Source organism: Eleginops maclovinus, chromosome 8 (genome assembly GCF_036324505.1).
Source record: "Eleginops maclovinus isolate JMC-PN-2008 ecotype Puerto Natales chromosome 8, JC_Emac_rtc_rv5, whole genome shotgun sequence".
NCBI classification, from domain to species: Eukaryota; Metazoa; Chordata; class Actinopteri; order Perciformes; family Eleginopidae; genus Eleginops; species Eleginops maclovinus.
The window spans coordinates 16,629,904-16,642,700 of record NC_086356.1 but is presented as its reverse complement, the minus strand read 5'-3'; the positions used below and the strand labels follow the sequence as shown (position 1 = coordinate 16,642,700).

Genomic DNA, 12,797 nt, shown 5'->3' with positions numbered 1-12,797 from the left:
TTGTAACATTCCATAAAAGTGAGAAATGAAGTTTTTAATGCACTGCTATTGTAATAAAAAATAGTCTATAAGAGTAGCTATTGGTTTATCTATTGGGAAACTTAGATTTTTAATAAAATGTCTGACCTGCAGGAAGCCAAATTGATTAGATGGGATATCAAATGTTGCCTTAAGTTGTTCGAATGATCGCAACGTATCGGACACAAACAGGTCACCAATAGTTTTTTGTTTTTTTTATATTTTATTTTAACTTTTTTAAGCTTTTTGTTACAAAGTATACAACATCTGACAGTATTACATAACATAATTTAAGTAATAAAAGAAAAGACAGAGACTACACATAACAGAAATGTATACAATAACCGAAATAGTCCAGTGTTCTCTGTCTCACGATACCGTCAGGAGTGAATAAAAAAAACAAACAACAACAATAAGACAACACAAACCGCAACAAAAACAAACACACATGAAATAAAAGAAAATAATAATTAAAAAGAAACAAAAATAAAAATAATAAAAATAAAAAGCCCTGAGAGGAGAATCCAAACCTTTGATCAGTACAGAAAAAATACAAAAACAAAATACAGATATTACATAGCAGCCAGCTTCATACATTAACTATTTAGGTCTCATCAAGCAAGGTCAAGAACGGTTTCCACATTTGTTCATAGTAGTTTGGTGCATTCCCTCTGCTAAGACGCATTTGTTCCAATCTGGAAACAAAGACCATTTCGTTAAGCCATCTCTTAAAGCAAGGGGGTGATGAAGACTTCCAGTCAAGTAAAATAATTGTTTTTGCTGCTACCATGCCTCTTTAAGGATCTGCCTACAGTGGGAAGGAAGGGTCGAAGTCTTCTCAGAAGAGCCGAAAATTGCCAGGGTACAGTCTGGTTGAATGTTTATTTTATATTGCTTAGAGAACCAATTAAATATATCACGCCAAAAGTTGTCCAGTACTGAGCAGTGCCAGAATAAATGTGAGAGTGTGCCTTCGGCCCTGCCACATCTATCACACATGGGAGACACTGATTCAAATATTCTATTAAGTTTAGTTTTGGAATAATGCAGTCTATGCGTGACTTTAAATTGAATTAACCGATATCTAGAGTTTATAGAGCATTTATGTATATTTGACAGGCCCTCCTCCCATAATTCCTCCGACAGTGGGACTCCTAGTTCTTTTGCCCATGTATCCCTGAGATGACTAGTACTTGCTGGTGCCTCAAAAGCAGTAATGAAGCGGGAGATCAAATGTTTGGAGTGTGGTTGTAATAGGAGTGTATCATAAAAATTACAATTGTGTGGTCTTTTTGGGAAATCTGACTTGCTGCCTTACAAAATGTCTGACCTGTAAGTATCGATAAAAATGTGACTGAGGGAGGTGATATCTAGCCTGGATATCTCTGTACAAATCTGAAATACAGCGTAGGCCCCTCTCTCTCTAGTCCAAAAACACCCCATCCGTCAAACCTGGTTTAAACAAATGATTACCAGTTATTGGGGCATTCACCAAAATCTTTGATAATCCAAGAATTTTTCTTATTTGATTCAGTATCTTTAAAGAATTACAAACAACAAAATTGTGGCCAGATAAATTGTGGGACAGTTGTACATTTGAAAAAAGCAGTGCTGGAAGCGAGGTTTGTGACAAAGACATGGATTCAATCTTAAGCCAAAGTGGAGAGGAACAGTCATCATAAGGAGGGCCCCGCTGCCAGAACATAAGAGCCCTCGCATTCGCAGCCCAGTAATAATGCCTAAAAACAGGAAGGCCGAGGCCACCCCTTTTTGCCTTCCTCTGCAGATGTGCCTTAGAAGTGCGGGGGGGTTTATCTGCCCAGACAAATGACAAGATCGTTGAATCCAATTGCTTAAAAAAAAATAATGGTAAAAAGATAGGAGGGTTTTGAAAAAGGTATAAGAACCTTGGAAGTGCCACCATTTTAATGGCATTAATGCGACCAATCATAGAGAGAGGGAGCAACTTCCATTTCCTAATATTAGCTTTTAGTTTATCCATCATATCTAAATAGTTCAATTTCAGTAAAAGTTTGGGATTTTTGGAGATCTTGAGGCCGAGATAATTAATATGGGTAGTAACAAGTTTAAATGGCAAAGATTTCAAAAAAATAGGACAGATATTTGTCACTGGCATGAATTCACATTTGTCCCAGTTAATTGTATACCCAGACAGTTTACCAAATGATTCTATGTAATTCAGGAGGTTGGGTACTGAGACCCTTGGGTCTGATAAGCAGACCAATAAATCATCAGCATACAGATTGACAAGGCTTTCAACATCACCAAACTTCACCCCGAGAATGCCTGGGTGGCCCCTTATACCCACTGCGGCTCCAAAGAAATATCAAAGAGAAGAGGAGAGAGTGGGTCGCCCTGCCTCACACCCCGCTGCAGATCAAAGGGTCGGGATCTATCTGAGTTAGTGAGAATAGAGGAAACTGGTTTGAGATAAATTATTTTCACCCATTCAATGACATTTTCCCCAAATCCAAATTGTTTTAGTGTCTTCAGCATGTAAGGCCATTCGACCTGATCGAATGCCTTCTGGACGTCGAGAGATAGAACCGCAGCTTGTGTATTTTTCCCATGCACTGAGTATATTGTGTTTAAGAGCAGACGGACATTACTAAAAGAAAACCGACCTGGAATAAATCCAGTCTGATTGGGGTGTATGATTGTGGAAATATGCCTCCCTAATTTTGTAGCCACGACTTTAGTTATTATTTTCAAATCAGAATTTAAAAGAGCAACAGGTCTGTAACTTACAGGGTCTAACTCTTCCCTTCCTCCCTTCAAGAGCAAGCAGATATTTGCTTCATATAATGAACTGGGGAGCGTTTCATTTCTCCTAGAGTCATTCATCATCCGCAGCATGAGCGGAACTATTTTGTTATGAAATGATTTATAGAATTCACAACCGAAGCCATCTGGGCCAGATGCTTTTCCAGAGGGGAAGGATCGAATAGCAATCAATAGGTCAGTTTCAGAAAATGGGGCATCTAGATCCTCCCTCGCTACACTATCTAATTTGGGAACATTTAAATTGTCAAAAAAGTTACAGAAATCTGCTTCAGTAGCCTGTACCTTACTCGAATACAGTTCTTTATAGAAGTCCCTGAAGCAAGTGTTTATCTCTGTCGGATTGGTTAGGAGACTGCCTGATTTGGATTTTATCCTGTGAATAGCCTGCTTAGCCCTTTCGCCCCTCAGTTGGCTGGCTAGCAGTTTCTCTGGAATTATATTCGTATTTTAGCTTCAAAATCTTATTATAATCAGTGGATGAGAGAGAGGATCTGTAGGTCTCCTCCAGCGCCGGGAGCATCTTTTCAATGTCCTTCATGCGGCTATTAAGTTCTTTTTTCTTAGCTGATTCAAATGAAATAATGTGGCCCCTCATACTTTGAAGGTCTCCCACAAAATAGAATCAGAGACTTCCCCATTATCATTTGTAACAAGAAATTCGTCTATACGTGCCGTCATATGCTCAGTAAAAGACTGGTCTTCAAGAAGAAGAGGGTTGAAGCGCCAGCTATATTTTGGGCTAGACTGAATGTTCTTGAAGTTAAGAGAAACTGGACTGTGATCCGATATTAAAATATTATGATATGTAGAGTTAGTAACACTGGGCAGTAATTCAGAAGCTATCAGAAAGTAATCAATCCTGGTGTAGGATTTATGGACATGAGAATAAAAAGAAAACTCTTTATCTGTAGGATGTTGCAGTCGCCATATTTCAACCATGTTCCTCATTTTAATTAAATCATTCAGAATTCCCACTGAGGTTATTGAGGGAGGCGGTTTCGTAGAAAGTCTGTCTAAGACTGCATCAAGATAACAGTTAAAGTCACCCCCAATAATAACATTTGGGGTAGAGGCTGGTATCAAATCAAATACTTTACGGAAAAAATATGGATTATCAATATTTGGGCCGTAGATGTTAAGCATCGTTATTGGAAAGGAGTTTATGTGCCCAGATATCATCAAGTAGGGGAGAGTGGGGGCAGTTGCAACTGTGGCAGTTGCAACATTGCTGATTTCTCCAATCAGGAATGAGCTAGAGTCATGACACGCCTACTGCACATGCTCAGTAGACCCCTCCTTCTTACTGGACATTAACAGCCACATGTCATCATTCCTTCAGGGAGAACTGAATTTCAAGGTATAAAAGTAACTTTTTTTGTGATCAGATTTTTTGTCATATTGTCTAAACTTTTTAAGTATACATATTTGTAGTTATGTTAGTTTGAATGTGCAGTTTCTTAGCTCTAAACAGACTTAAGTACCATGTGTTAAAGCTAATGTGTTAGGCTAGCATAGCTTGTTTTAAGATGGCTGCCAGGTGGGGGACAGTTGCAACGTTTTGTTGCAACTGTCCCCACATGGTGTTGCAACTGTCCCTCATGACAACAATAATGCAAATTAGATCAAAGACATATATAGGGCAATTCATCGGTTATATAAATAACATATTACAATAGCCAGGTATCTCCTCTTTGTGTTTCAGACACATTTCTTTTTTAAAAGTCAAACTAGGTTGCAGTGTATCCTACATTTTTGTTTTGTTTTTTTCAGTATGCCACGAGACAGAAAGAGGACAACAGATAGGGGTGTCCCTTTACCTATTATGTCCTTAGCAGCTGCTACAGTGACAAATGAACGCAGGACAGTGAGGTCTGTTGCAAAACAGTATTCCATTTGCCACACAAACCTCTACCGCTTTATGAAAAAAAGAGAAAGGCTAGGTCCAGGAGAAGAGATGAGGACAGGGTACTGGACTCCCAGGAGGGTGTTCTCAGCTGAACAGGAGGATAGTTTGGCAGATTATCTTAGAAGAGCAGCTGACCTTTTCTATGGTCTCAGCACTAAAGAGGTAAGCATGAGGAAGATATTAAAGCAGAGTGTAGGCCTAAAGGGAGGGTTGGTAGGGAGAATTATATAAGAATATGAGGCCGTGAAATAATAAGATAAGATAAATTCATAAAACAAATTTAACCTTCTACCTCTATTTTCATTTAACATCCATTTTGCAGGTTCGTCGATTGGCCTTCCAACTGGCTTTCTTCTATAAGTGCTCCTACCCTGATACCTGGAATGAGTGCTCCATGGCTGGCCGGGAGTGGTTTTTCGGGTTCATGAAACGACACCCCTGTCTGTCTATACGGTGCCCTCAAGCTACTAGTCTGTCTCGGAACACAAGTTTTAATCGCCATAATGTGTCCATGTTCTATGATAATCTTGCCATGGTAATTGACAGATATAATTTTGAAGGAACAGACATATGGAATATGGACGAGACTGGGGTCACAACGGTCCAAGAACCAGAAAATGTTGCCGGGCGCGGCGTCAGACAGGTGGGGGCAGTAACCTCCGGAGAAAGAGGAACGCTCGTGACCGTTGCATGTGCGGGCAATGCATTAGGGAACATGATTCCACCCATGTTCATCTTCCCGCGGGTCCATTTTAAGGACCATTTCATCCGGGATGGCCCGCCTGGATGCATTGGTGCCGCAAACAAGTCGGGATGGATGTTGGAAGAGCATTTTCTTCAGTTTTTGCAACATTTTCAACACCACACGAGGGCCTCACTGTATTCAAAGGTCCTCTTGATTCTCGACAACCATTCCTCCCATCTTTCTGTTGCCGGGATTAACTTTTGCAGAGAAAATGGAATTGTCATGCTGTCTTTCCCACCCCATTGTTCCCACAAACTACAGCCACTCGACCGCACTGTCTATGGCCCCCTAAAACGCCATGTAAACTCCTTCTGCGACTCCTGGATGAGAAGCCACCCAGGCCTTACGATGTCAATTTATGACATTCCGGGGATTGTTAGGTTGGCCCTCCCATTGGCTGGAACACCCGTCAATGTCCAAAATGGCTTCAGATGCACTCGAATTTGGCCTTATCACCGTGACATATTTAACGAAAGTGACTTGGCGCCATCTTTGGTGACAGACCGGCCGCCACCATTAGTTCTCCCGGAGCAGGCTGGGTCATCCTGCTCCGTTCTTCCAGTTTTTCCACCAGTTCTTCCGGAGCAGGATGTCCCAGCCTGCTGCGTTCCTCCAGTTCTTCCACCATTTCTTCCGGAGCAGGCTGGGACATCCTGCTCCGTTCTTGCAGTTCTTCCACCAGTTCTTCCGGAGCAGGATGTCCCAGCCTGCTCCGTTCTTCCAGTTTTTCCACCAGTTCTTCCGGAGCAGGATGTCCCAGCCTGCTGCGTTCCTCCAGTTCTTCCACCATTTCTTCCGGAGCAGGCTGGGACATCCTGCTCCGTTCTTGCAGTTCTTCCACCAGTTCTTCCGGAGCAGGATGTCCCAGTCTGCTCCGTTCTTCCAGTTTTTCCACCAGTTCTTCCGGAGCAGGCTGGGACATCCTGCTCCGTTCTTCCAGTTCTTCCTGCAGTTCCTCCATTGCCATTTTCACCTGAGAATGTTAGACCCCACCCCAGAGCAGGACCACGGAAGGGAACAAAACCAAATGGTCGAAAAAAACGCAAATCAGTCGTCTTAACAGACACTCCCGAAAAGGAGGCTTTGGAGAAGGAGAAGGCAGGAGTGAAGAAAAAGCCAACAAAAGTCAAAAGAAAACTGACAAACACAGTTGAAACAAAACAAAATGCCAAGGTAGTCTTAAAGAAAACGTTGAAAAAGAAACATATACAGTGGTATGCAAAAGTTTGGGCACCCCTTAGGAAAACCACTGCATCAGTTTGTCACTTGCTGAGCTTTTGAAGCAGCAACTTCATTTTAACATATGTTATACCTTATGGTAACAGAAACATCTCAGTAGTGAAATAACTTTTATTGGTCAAACAGAAACATGTTTATGTGCATTCAAACAAAAATAGGCATGTGCATAAATTTGGGCACCCCTAAGAAATAATTCCATTAATATTTAGTATTGCCTCCTTTTGCTGCAATAACGGCCTGTAGACGCCTCCTGTAGCCACAGACAAGTCCCTTAAGCCTGGCAGGTGGTATTTTGGCCCATTCTTCCACACAAAACGTCTCCAGTTCAGTCAGGTTTCTTGGCCTCCGTGCATGGACAGCCTTCTTCAAATAAATCCATACATTTTCAATGATGTTAAGGTCTGGGGACTGGGATGGCCATTCCAGAACATTGTACCTGTGCTTCTGCATGAATTCCTTGGTGGATTTTGATCGGTGCTTAGGATCATTGTCCTGCTGAAAAATCCAACCCCGGCGTAGCTTCAACTTTGTGACTGACTCTAGAACATTCTTGTCAAGAATCTCCTGGTACTGTAAGGAATTCATGTGGCCCTCAACTTTAACAAGTTTTCCAGTACCTGTGCTAGCCACACAGCCCCATAACATGATAGATCCTCCACCAAATTTTACAGTGGGCAACAAGTTCTTTTCATTGAATGCAGTGTGTTTTTTTCGCCATGCATACCTGTTCATGTTATGACCAAATAACTCAATCTTGGTCTCATCTGACCACAGTATTTTGTTCCAAAATGCTTCTGGCTTGTCCAGATGTGCTTTTGCATACCTCATGCGACTCTTCTTGTGATTAACACTCAGGAAAGGCTTTTTGCACATCACCCTTCCAATGAGCTCTTCCTGGTGCAAAGTACGCTGGATTGTGGAACGGTGAACAACTACACCATCAGCAGCCAGATGTTGTTGTAGTTCTCTGGAGGTGGTCTGTGGCTTCTCTGTGACCATTTTCACCATCCTTCGCCTGTGCCTTTCCCCTATTTTTGTCGGCCTACCACATCTTTCCTTCACACGGACTGTTCCTGTGGCCTTCCATTTCACAACTACGTTTCTGACTGTGGAGACAGACAGTTTAAACCTGTCAGATAATTTTTTGTACCCTTCTCCTAATTTATAATGTTGGATTATCTTAGCTTTCAGGTCAGTGGAGAGTTGTTTTGAGGTCCCCATCTTGCCACTCCCTAAGAAAGAACCTAGGCCAGGCACAGCCAGCTATTACCTATGTTAAATAGCCTTTTTCATGATTGGTTCCACCTGTCTTTGTAATTGAAGGTCTAATGAGCTAATCAAAGCAATTTTGTGCAGCAACCTGTCAGCTATAAATCTGTACAGGTGTTGAAATGAATGCTATTTATAAGGGTGCCCAAACTTTTGCACATCCCATTTTTTGCATTTTATTTTATTATAATAAAACTATGTAATGCTACCCTAAGAATTTTGGTCTGGAAAACACTAAAACGTCTACATCTTTGTAGGAAAACAAATGTTGTTGCTGTGATCTTCTATTATAAAGGAAAAGCAAATTGTCATGAAATCTCAGAGGGGTGCCCAAACTTTTGCATACCACTGTAGAGAAGGATAGTGACTCTGAGACAGAGAAAGATTTCTGTATAGTTTGCTTAGAGAGCTACTCCAGACCGAGAGAGGTGTGGCTGCAATGTTGGCAGTGCAAGGCATGGGCTCATGAAGCTTGCACTGATGGTGGTTCCATTTACATTTGCCACAATTGTGAGTCAGATGAGGAATTAAATTGAATACTATCTTTACTTAAAATAATCAGTTTGTTGGTGTTATAAAATCATTACTGCTTGTATTACTGCTTGTATATTGTTGTATACTTTTAAATATTTTTTCCTTTTGAATATTGTTAGTAGGCTAAGTCAATGAACTCTGTTTTTGTGTTATGAAATCATTACTGCTTGTATATTGTTGTAAACTCTGTTTTTGCCAACAGTTTGATGGTGTTATGAAATCATTACTGCTTGTATATTGTTGTAAATTTGAATATTTTTAAGTCAATGAACTCTGTTTTTAACTTTAATAATTAGTTCAATGAACTCTGTTCTCAAATAAACTAAAAAAGATTTGAAGAATAATGCCTAAGTATGAGTTTTATTACATCTAATTGACTGTTGCAACTGCCCCTCGGCACTGTTGCAACTGTCCCGTTGCAACAATTTTCAGGGTGCATTAAAGTACAAATTACTTCCATAGTATCCTATGTACAAATGTTGCATCAATATAGACAGGTAGGTGACATATATGGCTTTAATATAATTGTTTTGTCTTTCTAATATATACGGTTGCTGAGAAACTGAAGGAAATGTAAAAAGTGTTGCAACCGCCCCCACTCTCCCCTACCTGCCATAAGCGTCTGCAGTCATATATTCGAGGCGAAATGGTATATGTTTTCGGAAAAGAATGGCAAAGCCCCTAGAATTGCAGGTAAAAGGTGCTTGATAAACTTAGGAGATCCAATTTGCTCTCAACCTGCGTTGCTCATTTACACTAATGTGCGTTTCCTGAAGAAAGATTACGTCCGGCTTTAATGATTTAAGATGCGGGAAGACGCGACCCCTTTTAATCACATGACCCAACCCCTTGACATTCCAGGAGACCAACGTAAATGTATCATTTATACTGCCATGTGTTATATTATCAGGTACTGACATTATCTCTAAAATGGAAGAAATCTGGTAACCTCTCAAGAGTGCACAAAACAAAGTAAAACGAGACACATAAAGAACATACGTTGTAGCATGAGGTAACACACTCACACAAACCCATGAACCTAAACATGACCCCCATCTGCCCCCAAGCACTTCCCCAAACGAAGCACGGACATCCATTCATGCTCGGGGCCGCTACGCGCACGGCCTGAAACCCGCTTTCAAACTTACCTAACTGTTGAAGCTGTAATGGCTAACTCAGCTCAACTCCGTTGCCAAACATTATTTGAAATCAGAAAAATCAAATTGACAGTCTCAGAAATTGTTGCACACTGTTATCAATATGTGAAGACTAGCTTTGCGATAATGCTTTTAGCCCTACACACCATGGGCCACAGACCCCTTTAAGATGTGTTTCTTAAGTCAGTGTTAATACAAGTCATTGCCTCACTCGGTGCATTAAAAACCTTGAACCGATCCTTGTGCTTTATCCGGAGCCTCGCTGGGAAAAGTAAGCCGTGCTCCACCTTCAGCTCCCGTAGCATCCGCAGGGGCTCGGTGTATTTCCGCCGCTGCCGCATCAATTCAGGCGTGTAGTCCGGGAAAATCAGCACCTTGTTTCCTTTATAATCCAGTTGTCGATCCCTCCGGAGGCGAAGAATGAGCTCCTTCTCCCGATAGAAGTGGATCCTGGCGATGATGGCGCGAGGATTAGCTCCAGCTGTTGGAGGCGGCCAGAGGACCCGGTGTGCCCGGTCGATAACCACCGGTGACCGAAAGCTGCCCTCTCCGAAAAGCTTCGGGATTAATGCCTCAACGAATTCTGTTGGTTTACCTCCTTCTTCATGCTCAGGAATGTCGTTAATTTTGATATTATTGCGATGCAACCGGCCCTCGAGGTCATCCACTTTTAACTTGAGCGCGTTGTTATCATCTTTCAGTCCTGAGACCGTCTTCTCTAAGCAGGTGATGCGGCTCTCATGGTCCAGGATTCCCTCTTCCACCGACTCTACCTTCTCCATTAGTTCCTTTTGAGAACTCTGCACTATCTGAAGTGTCTGCTCTAGCTTGTCAAACCTGTCGTTCATTTTTTCTAGAATCCTGTCATCAATTTTTTCCCAGGTTAACGGCATCTGCTCCGTGTCGCTGCCGTCGGAGTCATGACCTGGCTGATCACCGCTAGCACCGTTAGCGTTAGCAGAGGATAGTTGAGATCGCTCGACGTTTTGATACTTCTTCCTCGGCATTTTGTTGCATAAACTTAACTGGGTACGCTTCTCGTGTGTGAGATTATTCCCGAGGCTAATGAAATTAAATGTGAGACTGTCAAAATAGTTAATTTAAGTATTGGCACGGAGGAGCTCCTGAAAGTATGTCTACTCCATGCGCTGCTCACTAGCGCCCCCGGTCACCAATAGTTTTAACCAGAGGTGGGACCAAGTCATTGTTTTGCAAGTCACAAGTTAGTCTCAAGTCTTTGCTTTCAAGTCCCAAGTCAAGACAAGCAAGTCCCGAGTCAAGTCCAAAGTCAAGACCGACAAGTCTCAAGTCAAGTCCCAAGTCCTAACGTTTGAGTTTCAAGTCCTTTCGAGTGCTTTTAACAACGGATAAATAATATTTACACAAATCATGTATGCTTTTGTAACCCACATGAGTATGAAACCCATTTACGTAATATAAGAGTTACTATGCCCCACCACAAGGGGCGCACCAGCCCTGTATTCATGGTCACGACCACGCAGCGCGTGCTCATCCTGAGACTCAACCGAGACGTTGACTGTGAGTGCCGTTCGTTGAGTGAGCTGACGAATTTGGGTATGAAACGTTATGTAAACCTCATAAATTAATGATTAACCCCCGCGTAGTGTATTGATAAATCTCTTGTTTATTAGGAGAGAGCCTCGTGAGTTGTTGAGAGAGAGAGAGGAGCTGCTTCAACCATGTAAGCCCTCTGTTAGACTCCGGTAAGAGCATTGCTACATGCTAAGAGGCTAGGCCTCGTTGTCAGCTTGTTGATGTTAGCTCATGTGAACACGCTGCTTACTGAGATACTTTCATAAAACCAGTCGGAGTTGCAGAGATGTTATCCAATGTTTTAACCAACCGTGGTACTATTGCACCATTGTGATATGTGAAAAATCGACTTTAGAAAGATCGCTAGCTACGGCGCTAACGCTAATCGCGGGTAGCACCACTAAGCTAGCGATGAGTAAATACTTTGGTGTTCAATATAGCTAATGTGTAGCTGGCTAAACTACTATGCCACCACCATATTTAATGAGACAGGAGACAGAGATAGAATATGATGTCAGGTTGTAATAATAGTGTTCTGATATACTTTAATGTGTACATAATGTGATTATTTCATTGAGATCATTTAGATACTCATGTTGGTTTAGAAAGTGATTTAATGCTGTTCATTAACGGTTAAAAAGATAAATAGTGATAAATAGAACTGTTAAAAAAAATATAAATACTGCTTATAGAGATAAATAAGCCTATGTCAAAATACAAGTTCATGATAAATAACAGTCATGGTAAAAATACTTATACTGTACTGTAAATGTATGCAGACTCATTTACAATGGTTGAATACTGTATATCCTGCATCTGGGTATATTTATGGATATTTAGAGTGAAAAATGGAAGTTGAATGATGTCATGTGATAGAGAGTAATGGTTATTTTTCTGCACTTTATGTGTAGACTGGTTTTTTTTTGGACTTCAGATTAGGAACGGGTTCAGATTTCCGAACCTTTGGTTGGTGGCGAGCCAGGACCCTGATTAAGAGGAGCGGAGCGCGGTGTGGCCAGCCGCGGATCCACTCAGAGGACCTCGAACCATCATCTCGTTCACTCACTGAACCAGATCAGATATACAAAAACCTACCCGGGTAGTACATAGACAGAATATTGCATACACCCTGAGGGACTAGAACTCTGACTTCTAGTGAAGAAGAAGGGACACTTTAATTTTGTTTTTTTTTATAAGAGAGCTCTATGTTTTTGTATCATTTATTTTCAATACACTGTCAAGAAAATTGCATGTTGCAATAAATTGTTATACTCTAACCTCATGTTCTCGCACTTGACTAACTACTCCCAACTATCCGAACCTAGCAAGAGTGTAAGTGTCATAAGGTTGTTGCTGATCAGACTACGGGCGCTACACTTTTAAGATCTGTATATATTTATCAAACCAAGAACATTGTTCAAACACATTTGAAATAAACAAAGGCAAATGTAATTTCCACAGAAAGTGCTGACATTGTATTTCCATTGCTTATTGCACTATAACTGTCTCAAAAGATCCACATTTTTGCAAAATACTCTTCACCTTAAAACTTAAATCTAGCCTTAAACTA

The 12,797-nt window shown here is 41.3% G+C and overlaps 1 long non-coding RNA gene across 1 annotated transcript; it reads left to right on the top strand.

Moving 5' to 3' along the window:
* Positions 1-11,160: 11,160 nt before the first annotated feature.
* Positions 11,161-12,240, top strand: LOC134868314 (uncharacterized). Its single transcript, XR_010166274.1, has 3 exons — positions 11,161-11,248; positions 11,326-11,397; positions 12,139-12,240. It is a non-coding gene; the product is annotated as an uncharacterized LOC134868314 (long non-coding RNA).
* The last annotated feature ends 557 nt before the right edge of the window (positions 12,241-12,797 follow it).